Raw genomic sequence first — 12,821 nt, 5'->3', positions numbered from 1 at the left:
CACAAATGGCAGGGTGTTATGGACATCTACTGAGTAGAGGTCGGAAATGCTGTTAAACATCCTACAATATGCAAGACAATCCCCTACAGCAAGAATTATCTGACCCCAAATGTCAATAATACTGAGGTGAGAAATCCTGAATTAGCACAAGTATTCACGTGATTTGGGACCTCAAAGTAGGGAATATAAGAATTTGTATTTAATAGAGTTTTAATAGTTCTTTTTTACGGGTACTGATGGCAGTGACTAAGTAAGAACATTTTCATATATGTATATCTTCGTTAAAAAAAAAAAAGCAGCATGGCCGATACAAGCTACAAGTGCACATGCTGGTACATGAAAGGTTTCAGCCTATATTCTTTCACTTGTTCAGAGGTCACATTATTTTAGAACACAAACTTATATTCTATCTTTTAGGGAGTGATTTTTGCCTTTGCTATGGTTATGTTTGTTGATTTAACAAATAAATCCCCAAATCTCAATGGCTTCATCCTACAGAATATTTCTTGCTCAGCAATGAATCCAATGTGGCTTTTCTTATTTTGGAGTAGCTCTACTCCATGTGGTGATAAAATGACCTAGCTCTGCTCCATTTTATGGCTGCACCATCTCTATATCTCAAAATCTCTACTTCAAACTTGAAGAAGAGAGCACAGTGCACCTGCTTTTCAAAAGCCCTGGCCCAGGGATTTACTCATCATCTTCTGCTCACATTCCACTGGTGAGAAGTGGTCACTTACCTATACCTGGATTCAAGACGTGCTGAACAGACACGTTTCACTTCATACATAGTTAGTTTCACTTTATACAGGGAGAGAATACATTTTTTGTGTGAGTACAGCTGACTTTTGTTACCAGAATCCAATTCACTTATTCCATAATCAAATTTTAAAAGCCTATTAAGCGCTGGGCACTCTACTAGATTCTAGACACACACACGTATGAACAGTTCTTGACTTTGAGGGATGTACAGTCTAGTAGGGGCTTTTACCCATCTCAGGTAATTCCTGTGAACTAGAATCTTGTACTTGAAGAAACTAGGCAGAGTACCTTGAAATATTTCTGTAGCTTGGTTAGTGTAAACGTTTTCTCAGTGCTTGCTATGGACTGATGGGTTGCATCCCCTCCAAAATACTTATGTTGAAACCCTACCCTCGGGTGTTGGGAGGGGTGGGACCTTTGGAATGTTATTAGGATCTGATCAGGTCATGCCAGTGGAGCCCTCATGAGTGGGACCAGTATCTTTATTAGAGTCACACACGAGAGAGCTTCCTTCTTCTCTCTACTCTGCCTTGTGGAGATCCTACAAGAAGTCAGCAATCTCTAACCTGGAAGAGGTTTCTCGCCAGAGCTTGACCATGCTAGCACCCTGATCGTGAACTCACAGCCTCCAGAACTGTGAGATATAAATTTCTGTTGTTAATAAGCCCCCCAGTCTATGGTATTTTTGTTAGAGCAGCTCAGTCTGGCTGCAACAAATACCATTTACAGTTATCTCTAAGTGCATTTGACTTCAGGGAAAGCCTATAAGACAAAATTGCCCTGAACAGTATCTCTGATGAAAAGATGTGGCCAGAATTTCAAAAAACAAAGAATCTTATCATTAATAGTGGTCCCTCCTTACATAGGGCTAACTTTGGACTCAGAGATATTTCAAAACATTTACAAAAGCTTCTTTCAAATGTTTAAATATGAAATCATGTAAGAAAATATTTTTTGTTCTAGCTATTTATCTTTTTCTTTGGATGAGGGTATATAAAGGAAAAATGAAAAGAAAAAGAAAAAGAAATAAGACCTGCAAATCCTGCTACTTCTACACTTCAAAAGACAGGTACCACACTTTACTCTCCTCTAAGGTCACAGAGATGGCCATTCGTTTATTTCAAAATCAGTTCTATGCCTCAAAACTGGTATTTTATAATGTGGGTCCTTACTGATACCAATTTACTGTTTTCAACTGTGGCAGAGAACTTTATCTACCTATCGCAAACTCTTTTATCCTGTTTCAATTAATAACAGACTCATTTTTAACTCAGTACTTTACCTCTCAGAATGAAAGACTGCATTTTCCAACTTCTTCCTAGGATAATTGTGGCCGTGTGTCTAATGAGATATAAATGGGAATGTAGCTCCCATTAGACAAAGGTTTAAAGGGAAATTTTTCAACTGAAGAGTCCATTTTTTTCCTTCTGTTTTGCTTCCTTTGCCCACTCAGCATCAAGACTCTGAGAGCTGTATTTCCAGCAGTCATATTGGAGCACGAGGAATCTGGAAATCCAGCCATACACCAACATTGTACATCGTGATACAACCAAGATGGGAGCTGGTATCTGGCAAACATGTTGGATATGCCATACCTCACTTGGACTCAATCTCTCAATTTCTTCTTTAATGAGAGAGAAATACATTTTTATCTTACTTAAACTATGCTGATTCATTTGCTCTTTTTTTCTTTTCTTTCTTTTTTTTTTCTTTTTGCTGTGTTATTTTTAGTTAAACTGCATTCTAACAGATACTACTATCGAGATGAAGTACAGGGAATTACTCCTATACTTTTTTCAAGACTCCATTTAATCTTCATATTTTCCACAAGCCCTTGCTCGACTTCTCTGGGATTAAGTGAACCCTTCTGTAAACTCATGTAGAAGTTGCCATTTTTAATTTTTTTCAAAAAGTTGATTTACCTATTTTGAGAGAGAGTGCACCCATGCAAGCGGGGGAGGGGCAAAAGAGAGAGGGTGAGAGAGAATCTCAAGCAGGCTCTACCCTCAGCTTGGATACTGACACAGGGCTTGATCCCACGACCATGGATCATGACCTGAACCAAAATCAAGAGCCGGCCACTTAACCAACTGAACCACCCAGGTGCCCTTAGAAGTTGCCTTTTTTAATATTTCACTTTGTGACTGTTTTTCTGATTCAGGTAAACTATTCATTGAAGGATAGCATAAAACCTGAAAGGTGAAGATATCATCATTGCACAGTTCAGTGAATTTTCAGAAAGCAAATATACTCGTGTAACTATTATCAATCCTCTAGAAGAATTTTTTGTAATCAATTTCAATATCTACACGCCACCAAAGGATAATCATTATCCTGTCTTTTAACAAAATAGATTGGTTTTGTCTGAACTTTATATAAATAGATCTATACTGTACATACTCTTTCTTAGACCTATGTTTTTTCCCTCAATATTACATAAGTGAAGCATATTTATATTTTTGAATGTTGCATTTATTTTTTTGTTATCATTACTTTATAGTATTTTCTAGTATATTATGTTCCAGTTTATTATTTTTTAAAAAAATTTACTCTGATAATCCATTGTGGTTGTTTCCAGTTTGGAGGTATTATAGTGCTGCTACTTACATTCTTTCACCAATCTTTGGCATATGTGTTAATTTTTTTTTTTGTTGTGTAGCCAGAAGTGGAATTGGGGTTCATAGGATATAGGAATGTCTATCTTTAGTAGTAATGCTAAATAGTGTTTCAAATTGGTTATGCCAATTTACACGCCTACCAGCAGTCTCTAAGTTACACGCCTACAGCAAGCTAACTTAGATATTATTTGTGTTTATTCCTTATTACTTAAAATGTATTGAGAAAGGGTACATCGTTTCTATTTACATGTTTCTAACCTACCACTTTTGGGGTATTCCACTGTGATGATGATAGTCACAATGTTACAGTGAAAAAAATGTATTAGTTAAACTCTTAAAGATATTTCCAAATTTCATAAGTTAAAATGAATTAGGTAATTTTCTGGATGCTCTGAGGCTATTTAGTTTGGTCTGTTATTGTCTAGTTAGATATTTTATTATTTTTAAAAATTTTCTGAATGTTTAATTATTTTTGAGAGAGAGAGAGAGAGAGACAGAGTGTGAGCAGGGGAGGAGCAGGGAGAGAGAGGGAGACACAGAATTCAAAGCAGGCTCCAGGCTCCAAGCTGTCAGCACACAGCCTGATGCAGGGCTCAAACCCATGAATAATGAGATCATGATCCGAGCCAAAGGCAAACGTTCAGCCGACTGAGCCACCCAGGTACCCCTGTCTAGCACATATTTTAGCTTTTTTTGTTATAAGTAAATATATTTTTACAAATAAATATACAACTTGACTAAAAGACATTTAGAGTTTAGAGAAATTTAGAGAAATTTCAGAGTACTAGATAATAGATGTTTCAACACATCATACATGCTAACTGGAAAGATGTTCCAAACACTAGGAAAGTTGGTTTGGTGAAAAGATATTTCTAAAAGTATATGCTAAAAGTAAAGGAGAATGTCCTACAATCTAAGCCACCTTTACTGAGTACAACTGTAAGTGATCTGACACTTGTAAATTGTCACTGGCAACTTTCTAGGCTTTTCCTCAGCCTTTGAGAAACATGTTGGCTTTATATTACTGAGCTGTCTTTGACCTCAACACTTCTAGCTTTACATGTGTTATGAATTCATGGCTTTGTGACAAAAACATGGCCTTCTGAGGTATGTGTAGTGCTGTGTGTTAGGGAGAGGATTTGCTCTCTGGAGCAGGAAGTGTCATCTTGGGGCTAGCAGGAAAGAATACAGCTTGACAGTGGAAGTGATCAGTCATTAGTAATCAAGTATAACAGTTCCACAGTAGAGATTCATAGTAGTTCTATGCTGGGAATTTAGAATCAAAGGCAAGGTGATCTTTGTGGAACATATCAAGGACAATGAAGATTGGAGAGAAATGAGCTATAGATGCAAAGCTGAGTTATAGCAGAGACTCCATACAAAATCCAGACCAGTGAGAGGAGATCACCTCATGAAAGAGCACCTGTGAGAGTTAAGTAGGGGGCAGTCTCAGGTCACGGGAAAATAAGCAAATATGTTTTTTGTTTGGGTGACAATATTCTGTGGAGGTAAGGAAACTTTGGGAGCCAGGAGACTGAGTCCAAATCATTTCCAGTAGATTGTATGACCCTTTGGCATAGGTATTTGACCTGGGAAAGGGAGGACAGAAGAGAAGGAAGGAAAAGTGTTGGGGGAGAGGGAAGAAAAACAAGTACATTGCTAAGTACTTTGTTTAGCAAAATGAATTTAGTATAGTTACCATCCTCACAAGATTTATCATCTAGCAGAAGAAATGGACTTTTATATAATAAACAATAATATAATGAAATGAGTTTCATATTAACATTATGAGAGGTAGCCTCATAAAAGGGAAAGAACACAATAATCAGATTCAAAGAAACCTGGAATTCAGTACCAGGACTATGACTGTAATCAGTGTTCTTATCTGTGAAATGAGAACACTGAAAGCAACTGATATGGATTTTTGTTATGATTAAAAGTCATAATCAATTTAAGTGGCCTTGATAAAACCTAATATTATTTTATTATTGTTGTAATTATCTTGTGCCAGCTACTGGTCTAAGTTCTTTACATATATTAACTCATTTCTCTTCATAACATTCCCATGAGTCAGGTATACTTATTACCTAATTTAATATAAGGGGACTGAATCACAGAGAAGTTTAGACACTTGACTGAGATCTATCTGGGAAATGGTTAAGTCATATTCAAATGCAAGTTCTAGGCATCTTAGGCAATTAATATAAAATAGCTTAACAACAACAACAAAGTCCAATGGGAACACAGATGTGTTTCCCACATTTCCTTTGTTTATGGGTATAAAAAACCCAAAGTATCATAGACCAAAAGGAGTTGGTAATTAGTGCACCAAACTCAACTCCAGAAAAGTCAGTGGTAGATATGCCCTTAAGGATGTTGGAAACTTTAATACCACCAGTTTCCCATTGTTTGCTCTTGTCTTTGCTTTCCTCTGTGCATTCATTTCTCAGCAATACTTAAACCTCAGCATTACCAGCCCAGTGCTTGTATCCTCATTGCCTTATGGCCAGAGAGGAACAAGACACTTCTTCTCCCTAAGCTGTGTTTGAACAATACCAGAAAAGGGCTCTGGTTGGCAAAGACTGGGTGAATGTGGGGGAGAAATTGTGCCTAGGAAAGAGCAGATGGGAGGAGCAACCCAAACAAGGTTACCAGGTTTACAGGTGTGAGGTACACAGCTATTGAAATTCTTGTCTCTTCTAAAGGAGGAACTGAGTAAATTTGTGTGGGGAGAGAGAAAGGGGCTGGTGATGTCTACGATGGCTTTAATTTCCTGAAAATTATGCAAGCTTCATTTTATTCTACCATGTAACTTCAAATGAATTCATTATATCCCTAATTATAGTTTTATTTGATACATTTTGGAAGACTTCGACATATTATATATGGCATTTGATGGCAGGAATTTGATTAAAATAAAGATTTCTGCTTAGAAGATAGGCACAAAAATGTAAAATACCTTCAAAGGAAGTCTTAATTCTTCACAAAAGGTTATCCGAATGATTTCCTGAGTATTTCTATCTTTTAAAAAGGTACATATTGTGTGGTAATTGTTCTTTTAACTACTGACACAATTAACGCCTAATGCATGAGAAATATAATTTATGGTTTTATTTGGCATGTACTTATGCACCTGCATAGCAATTACTGATGTGACATTTTTGTCTGCACTATAAAGCATTGCACATCCTCCCTTTCATCAGTTTAAAATTGAAGCAAAGAGGCTCGCTCCTTGGGGAGTACCTGCCCTGATCTTATCTGGTAGAATGAAAATATGATTGCCTTACTGACACTATAAATTATGCTTTCCCAACTGGAGGACCCTTCTGCAATAGTAATCTACACCATTAGTGTGACTTTTTTGCTCTATAGGAAGTTGTTTTACCTTTACAGTACTTAAATAGAAAGTCTTTCTTTTTTTTTCATCTCAAATTATATGGCAATTGAACACCACAAAGAAGTATTTCCTATGAAACACACGATGTAACGTTTCTCTTTATTTTAATGATGAACATAAGGATCTGATTCAAATGGTGAGTAAGTATCAAAACTGTAAAGTTAAGTGAAACTATATCAATTTCTTCCTTTGAAATAAGTGGTTAAATGGCTCTCTTGGGTGAACTTTTTCTTTAGCTTTTTCCATTTACAATGAATTGGAAACACAAATAGCCAAAACTGTCACTGCCTTGAAAGTGAAAGTGAAATCCTTGTTTGTGTGGTCTCTGTAGACATTTCATGCCAAAGGTGGTGATTTCTCCAAGGTTCTTGTTATATCCATAACCTCAAATGCTTTGGGATGAAACTCTGCTCAGGTATCTGTTTTTTTCTCTTTAACTGATAGCTTTCAACTTTCAAAATTATATATATATATATGTATATTTTTTTCTTTTTCTGTTTCTTGCCTTTCTGTAATGTCACTTGCTTTCCCTTCTATTCATTAATTTCTTTCGAACTAAAAGAGAAAAAAAGCATTTTTAAATGCACCTCAAAATACTTTCCCATCAAACTGCTCTTGAAAAACCTATTTTTCATGACACAATTGCAGAATAAACCTATGGTTAATACCTTATTTACACAAACTGAAGGCTGTTATATCTGTGTTTGGCGACCTTGAAACTATATTGTGCTCAGTGCCCTTTTTATAACCTTAATTACTGGGGAATACAGAGCTTTAAAGAAAGACTAACATTTCACTTTAACATCCACAATAATCTATTATAAAGCCAGCTAAGCCAGTCCCCAAATACAGAGAAATGTTATTACATGCTCAGCTAGCTGTCAAGGGGCCATGAGTCAGTGGCTTACAGTTATCAAAAGTAACAAGGTTGTTCAGAATTTCCTCCAACAAAGCCAGCCAGCTTATGGAAGGATTAAGCTCTCTTTGATTAGAACAACTGGAACATGTCCTACCCTTTTAATTAGCATTCCCTTTTGCTTGGTGGAGGCTGGTAATTTGACACTCACATTAGGCATCTCAAGATATGATTTGGTATTTTGTCCCACTCATGAACATTAGAGCCATGGTATATACTTCTGCATCAACTAAATTCGAGCTGCAGAAGGATTTATGTTCAAAACCCTGTAAAATCCCAAGGGCACTATGCCTTTAATAGACAAAATGTAATAACACTCCAATATAATGTGTGGCAGGAGACGCGGTTAGCCTTTAGGCATAGTATATTACCCTAAGGCCATGCTCTTTTTGCTTTCTATCTTTGGGAACAAAAAGTTTTATGTCAGCTTTATTGATACTTCACAGGTTTACATTTTAATTCATACCTTAAGGCAATTCAGTGAGGGAAGACCTCTACGTATGCTGCTGGATTACTTAGTTGGTAAGTAAATATAATTTGTCAGTGACCACACTAAATGGAACAGAGTGGAGGCTTCTAGAATGAAAAAGGGAAACGGCATCTGCTGCCACTCCTCAAGGACACATGATCTGTCTGTAAATAAATTTAGGTGTAAATCTCTCCTTTCCCCAACTTCTAGGCTGACTCTACTTCCATTATTCTAGCATTTCTATGTTCCCTTATTTCCTCTACTTCCTTTTAATTTCCTTTTCCATTTTTCCTTATCTTATTTCTTTCCTCTGGTTCCTCTCTCACCCCCTTGCCACCCTTTAAGTAAGTCTTGAATAATAATGTTCCTGTTGTGAAAACTGCCTAGTGTTTTGTTTGTTTGTTTGTTTGTTTGTTTGTTTGTTTTTCTGATTGTTACCCAGAGCAAAAATGGCAGAATTCAGAAGGAATTTGTGGAAGTGGAGTTTTTGTTACTGTAATTGAATAAAAAGTAATTCTCCCCATGTAATTGAGAAAGAGTAAGTAAAGTAAAAAAAAAAAAAAAAAAAGTAACTCAACTGGACAAAGACAGACAACCTAATTCAATTTTTCTTTCATCTTTAGTACAGTCTTTTCTACAATTGAGTAGCTATTGCATCTCCTTTATGTCTAAGGGGACATGCGATGTTTTAATTCTAAGCTACCCAGTTTAGATTTAAACTTCAGAATATTCTTTTTCAAGTCATTTTCAGAGAATTATGACTAAAGATTCTTATAAATTTTTATCCTTCAAAATGTATCTAAGTATTTCTGGTGTTTATACTTGAATAGTAATCATTTCAGTCAAGCATTTATGAGGCACCATGATTGAGAGAAGCACAGAAGATATTAGAGAAACAAAATGAATTACTTGTCAAATGCAAGGGACAGATAGGACAAGGGTAATGTCTAATAAGAGGCATCTTACACAATTTGCAAATATGACCAGTTTATTTAGAAACCAGAGCCCTTCTTTATCGTTAGTTGTTTTTGTTGGGTTGTTTATGTCGTGAGGTGAGTTGGAGGGTACGTCAGGTGGGAAGAAGGAGCTCCATGAATTCTCCTAATTAAGGGTGAATGGAATTGACTATTCTTAGTACTTCTTTTTTCATTGTGAAGTAGAAGGTGAAAATCTTAAGTCAGAGTAGAGCAATGGGTTTGGAGATTTGATGAGAGCAGAGAGGTTTTGAAAAGGGTTTTGGATACAATGGCAAAGAAACTATGGAAGAGCTCCTGGGCCACACTGAGGGGCTAGTTTTTGAGTTGGGAGATCTCCCCCCACAGCTCTCAACTTACCCACTGTATGAAACAAAGACTGATTGAAGATTAAAAAACTTCCAGGTTTATCCAGTAGAAGGAAAAGTTACCTGGGAGTTGATTAAATTAGAAATGGATCAGTTTAAGAAAACACTAGGGACAAACTCATTTTCCTATAATAAAGGCAACATCAAAAATTGTATTTTAATAGATAACCTACTTTTGATATTTGAGTAGTATATGGAGCATGATGTGTCCTCATCACAGGACAGGCATGTCTTTCTGCTGCTTTCCACGCTTTTTCCTTGGTCTTGAATTAGGGTTGACCTCAAAGAACCTTACAAATAATTCTTTGAAGTTACTAGTATATGGATTTCTCATATGTTTGTTTTGTTTTTAATTCCCACTGCAGAAAAAAAAAATGGTATAAGTCACCTACCAACAACAGTTATTCTAAAAGTTATTATGTGGATTTAGAATCACTATATGTGTGATTTCTGAAATTATTTTACAACCTCTAGGGCCACACATCTTTGAAGAATATACAATATAAGTTCTAACACATGGAAGCATTTTCCCTGGGCCAAAAAGGAAAATAAAATGCTATAGAGGACGAAGTTATTTGTTTTACACTCCAACTCCCTTATGCAACATGTTAAGCCACTTACAAGGGGAACAATGGGCAAGATTAATCCTACAGATTTCATTTGTTTGGTCAAAGTAGCATTTAAAACTTTTTCAATTGAAAAAGATTCTCAATGGGCATACACTTTCCAGTTTACACATTCTTCATCTCTGTTTATATCATTTTGCACTTCAGATTCACCCGATTTATATTGCTTGCCTCTGTAGATATTTGAAATCAGAATACTGCATTCTTTCTCATTATATCATAAGAGAATAATAGAATTACATTGGTGCTCTTAGCAATAGTAAGGATAGAAGAAAGCTGTTTTGTTTTAATTGAATAATAATACTGGTCATGGTTTAATAAGTACAGATGATTTACACACATTAAAAAAAAAGCCCAAAACATTCCTCACAATAACCATATAAGAAAGATGCTTTTATCTCTATTTCACAGGTGAAGAAATTGAAGTTCACTGGGGTTAGAACAACTTTCCACTGACATAGAGTTTATAAGGGACAGACCCGGATTTAAACACTTTGGAGTCTGTGTGCTTTTAGTGCTTATGACATTAATCTCATCTCTGTCACAAAACTTGGGTTTTTCAAGAGAAAATTTCTGCAATCTAATGAAAAGCACAGGCCCCAAGATTATTTTTTTTAACTTCTCATATAAGAGAAAATCAAGTTTTATTACATTCTAATAGACCTGAAAATGTTATCTTACTCAAATTTTCAGAAATCCATGGAACTTGAAGAGATTAAATAACTGGCTAAAATATATAGTACCTCAGGGTAGGAGAATTCGAACTTCAATGTAGCCAAGTTGCAAAATACACATCCCAATAGGTCCAGTAAGACAGGATAAAAGAAAGCTTACTTAGGCCTATCGTCATTAAAATAAGATGTTCCATTGGCAGGTCGTCCATCAATCCACAAAGTTCCACTCTGGCCTTGTGGCATCTGTGGTACATGTATTAAGACTACAGATCAAGTGTTAATTACAGTTGGATGAAAGAAGAGGTATTAGCTAAACGTCAAATCCAACTATAACTAACCTGTTAGAAGAAAACTGCTAATCTCATAGTCATTGCGTATCTAGATAGTTTTAAGCTATCATTTTAGTTATTCTGTTAGTTTAAAAAGGCTTACCGAACCAGCAGCCTGTAAGCTGACTAAGCTTAGTCTCGATGCTAGCTCGGGAAGGTCAGACATTTTGGAAGATCACATTATATGGAGACTCTACAATTTTGCTTCAGAAATTTATTTCCCAGGTGCCATTGAAAATAATTCTGTTCAATTGTTTATGAAGATGTCACTGACAAAAAAATGCAATCAGCTTCTTTTTCAAGTTTCAGTTTTTTCTTCTTCACTTGTTCACAACAATTGCATTAGGCAAAATGTACTTTGTTCAAATTTTTTCTTGAGTTTGCATTTGCCTGTTATCTGGGCTCAGAAAATACAATTCTCTGTCTTCATGTTTCAGGCAAGTCTGGCTTTCTTTGTCCATTTCATGAAAATGGACATCATTAATATATGAGAGATTTATTATGAAATTTTAGATTGTTTATGAAACCATAATTATTGTTTTCTGATAGAACTTGATTGCAATTCTGGTTTAGCCACTTTTTAGATATGTGATCATAGACAAACAGTTAACATTTCTTGGTCTTTGGACCCAAAACTGCAAAAGATAAACATGGAATATTGTGAGAGTAAATAAGATAATGAATATTAAGTCAGTAGCATAGTTGTCAGACTATATAAATAACTCAAAATAGTATCATTTCCCTATTGGCAAACTTTGCCTTCTTCACAAGGGCAAATTAAAGGTCAAGTGAGACGGTAAGAACTCATGTCCCTTCAGAAAGATGTGAAATAGGATGGAAAGGGTAGCCAACTGAATTAAAAAAAAAAAAAGAGGAGAAACTAATGATTATTGAGTACCAGCTATGTGTACCGATTCTAGAGCTATACGACCATTTCGTAATCTAATCACAAGAAGGCTGTGGGGTACAACTATCATCCACAGTATACAGAGGATAAAGCTGAAACCTTCATCTCACACATAAAATTGGGAAATTTAAGCTGCAGAATTCTTAAGTCTGTGCACTTTCAGCAAAAATAGAGTTCTTTTCCTTGTCCTTCCAGATTCATAAACATCTTCTCAATGAAAGAATGGTTGTAAAAAGAGAAAAAAGCATTTCTGTACCCCATCCCCCCCCCATACAGGAATAACATACTCTTTGCTTATTCTTTTCAAAAAACTAGAGCATTCTTCTCTCTGCTTATTTATACATATATCATCAATCTAGATATGACTTTTCATTAATAGCTACTAATAGAATGACTCTCCTTAGCAGAAGTCTTTTAAGAAACTAATGCTACTTTAAACAGCAGAAAAGAAGTAAATGTTCCTACAAGAAGGAAGCTAAAGTTTAAGTGTTTCTTACAACCATCACCTCTAGGATGTATCTTTAAGAACTATAAAAGTCAGCAAAACATATTTAGCCTTGACACTGCATAAAATCAAAGACATGATATCAGCTACATCATGTAAACAGTTGGGATGTTGTCACTTCTATTCTTACAAATTGAAAAACGATCACTTTCTCCTTGACCCATATGAAAATTGAGGTTGCAGAGCAAACTGACACCCTGAAATTTGGAGAGACAGGCAAATCTTTGAAGTCACTGTCAAGATCTGCCTACCAGGAGTAGAAGCTGCTGAAGTCAT

At 35.8% G+C, this 12,821-nt stretch overlaps 1 long non-coding RNA gene across 1 annotated transcript; it reads left to right on the top strand.

Annotated features, from left to right (window-relative positions):
• The first annotated feature begins 5,715 nt into the window (after positions 1-5,715).
• Positions 5,716-8,730, top strand: LOC113600798 (uncharacterized). Its single transcript, XR_003421890.2, has 2 exons — positions 5,716-7,192; positions 8,605-8,730. It is a non-coding gene; the product is annotated as an uncharacterized LOC113600798 (long non-coding RNA).
• Positions 8,731-12,821: the final 4,091 nt, after the last annotated feature.

This window comes from Acinonyx jubatus, chromosome A1, assembly GCF_027475565.1.
Source record: "Acinonyx jubatus isolate Ajub_Pintada_27869175 chromosome A1, VMU_Ajub_asm_v1.0, whole genome shotgun sequence".
Taxonomy (NCBI): domain Eukaryota; kingdom Metazoa; phylum Chordata; class Mammalia; order Carnivora; family Felidae; genus Acinonyx; species Acinonyx jubatus.
Note: the sequence above shows the minus strand (reverse complement) of the source record. Positions and strands in the feature narration are given on the sequence as shown.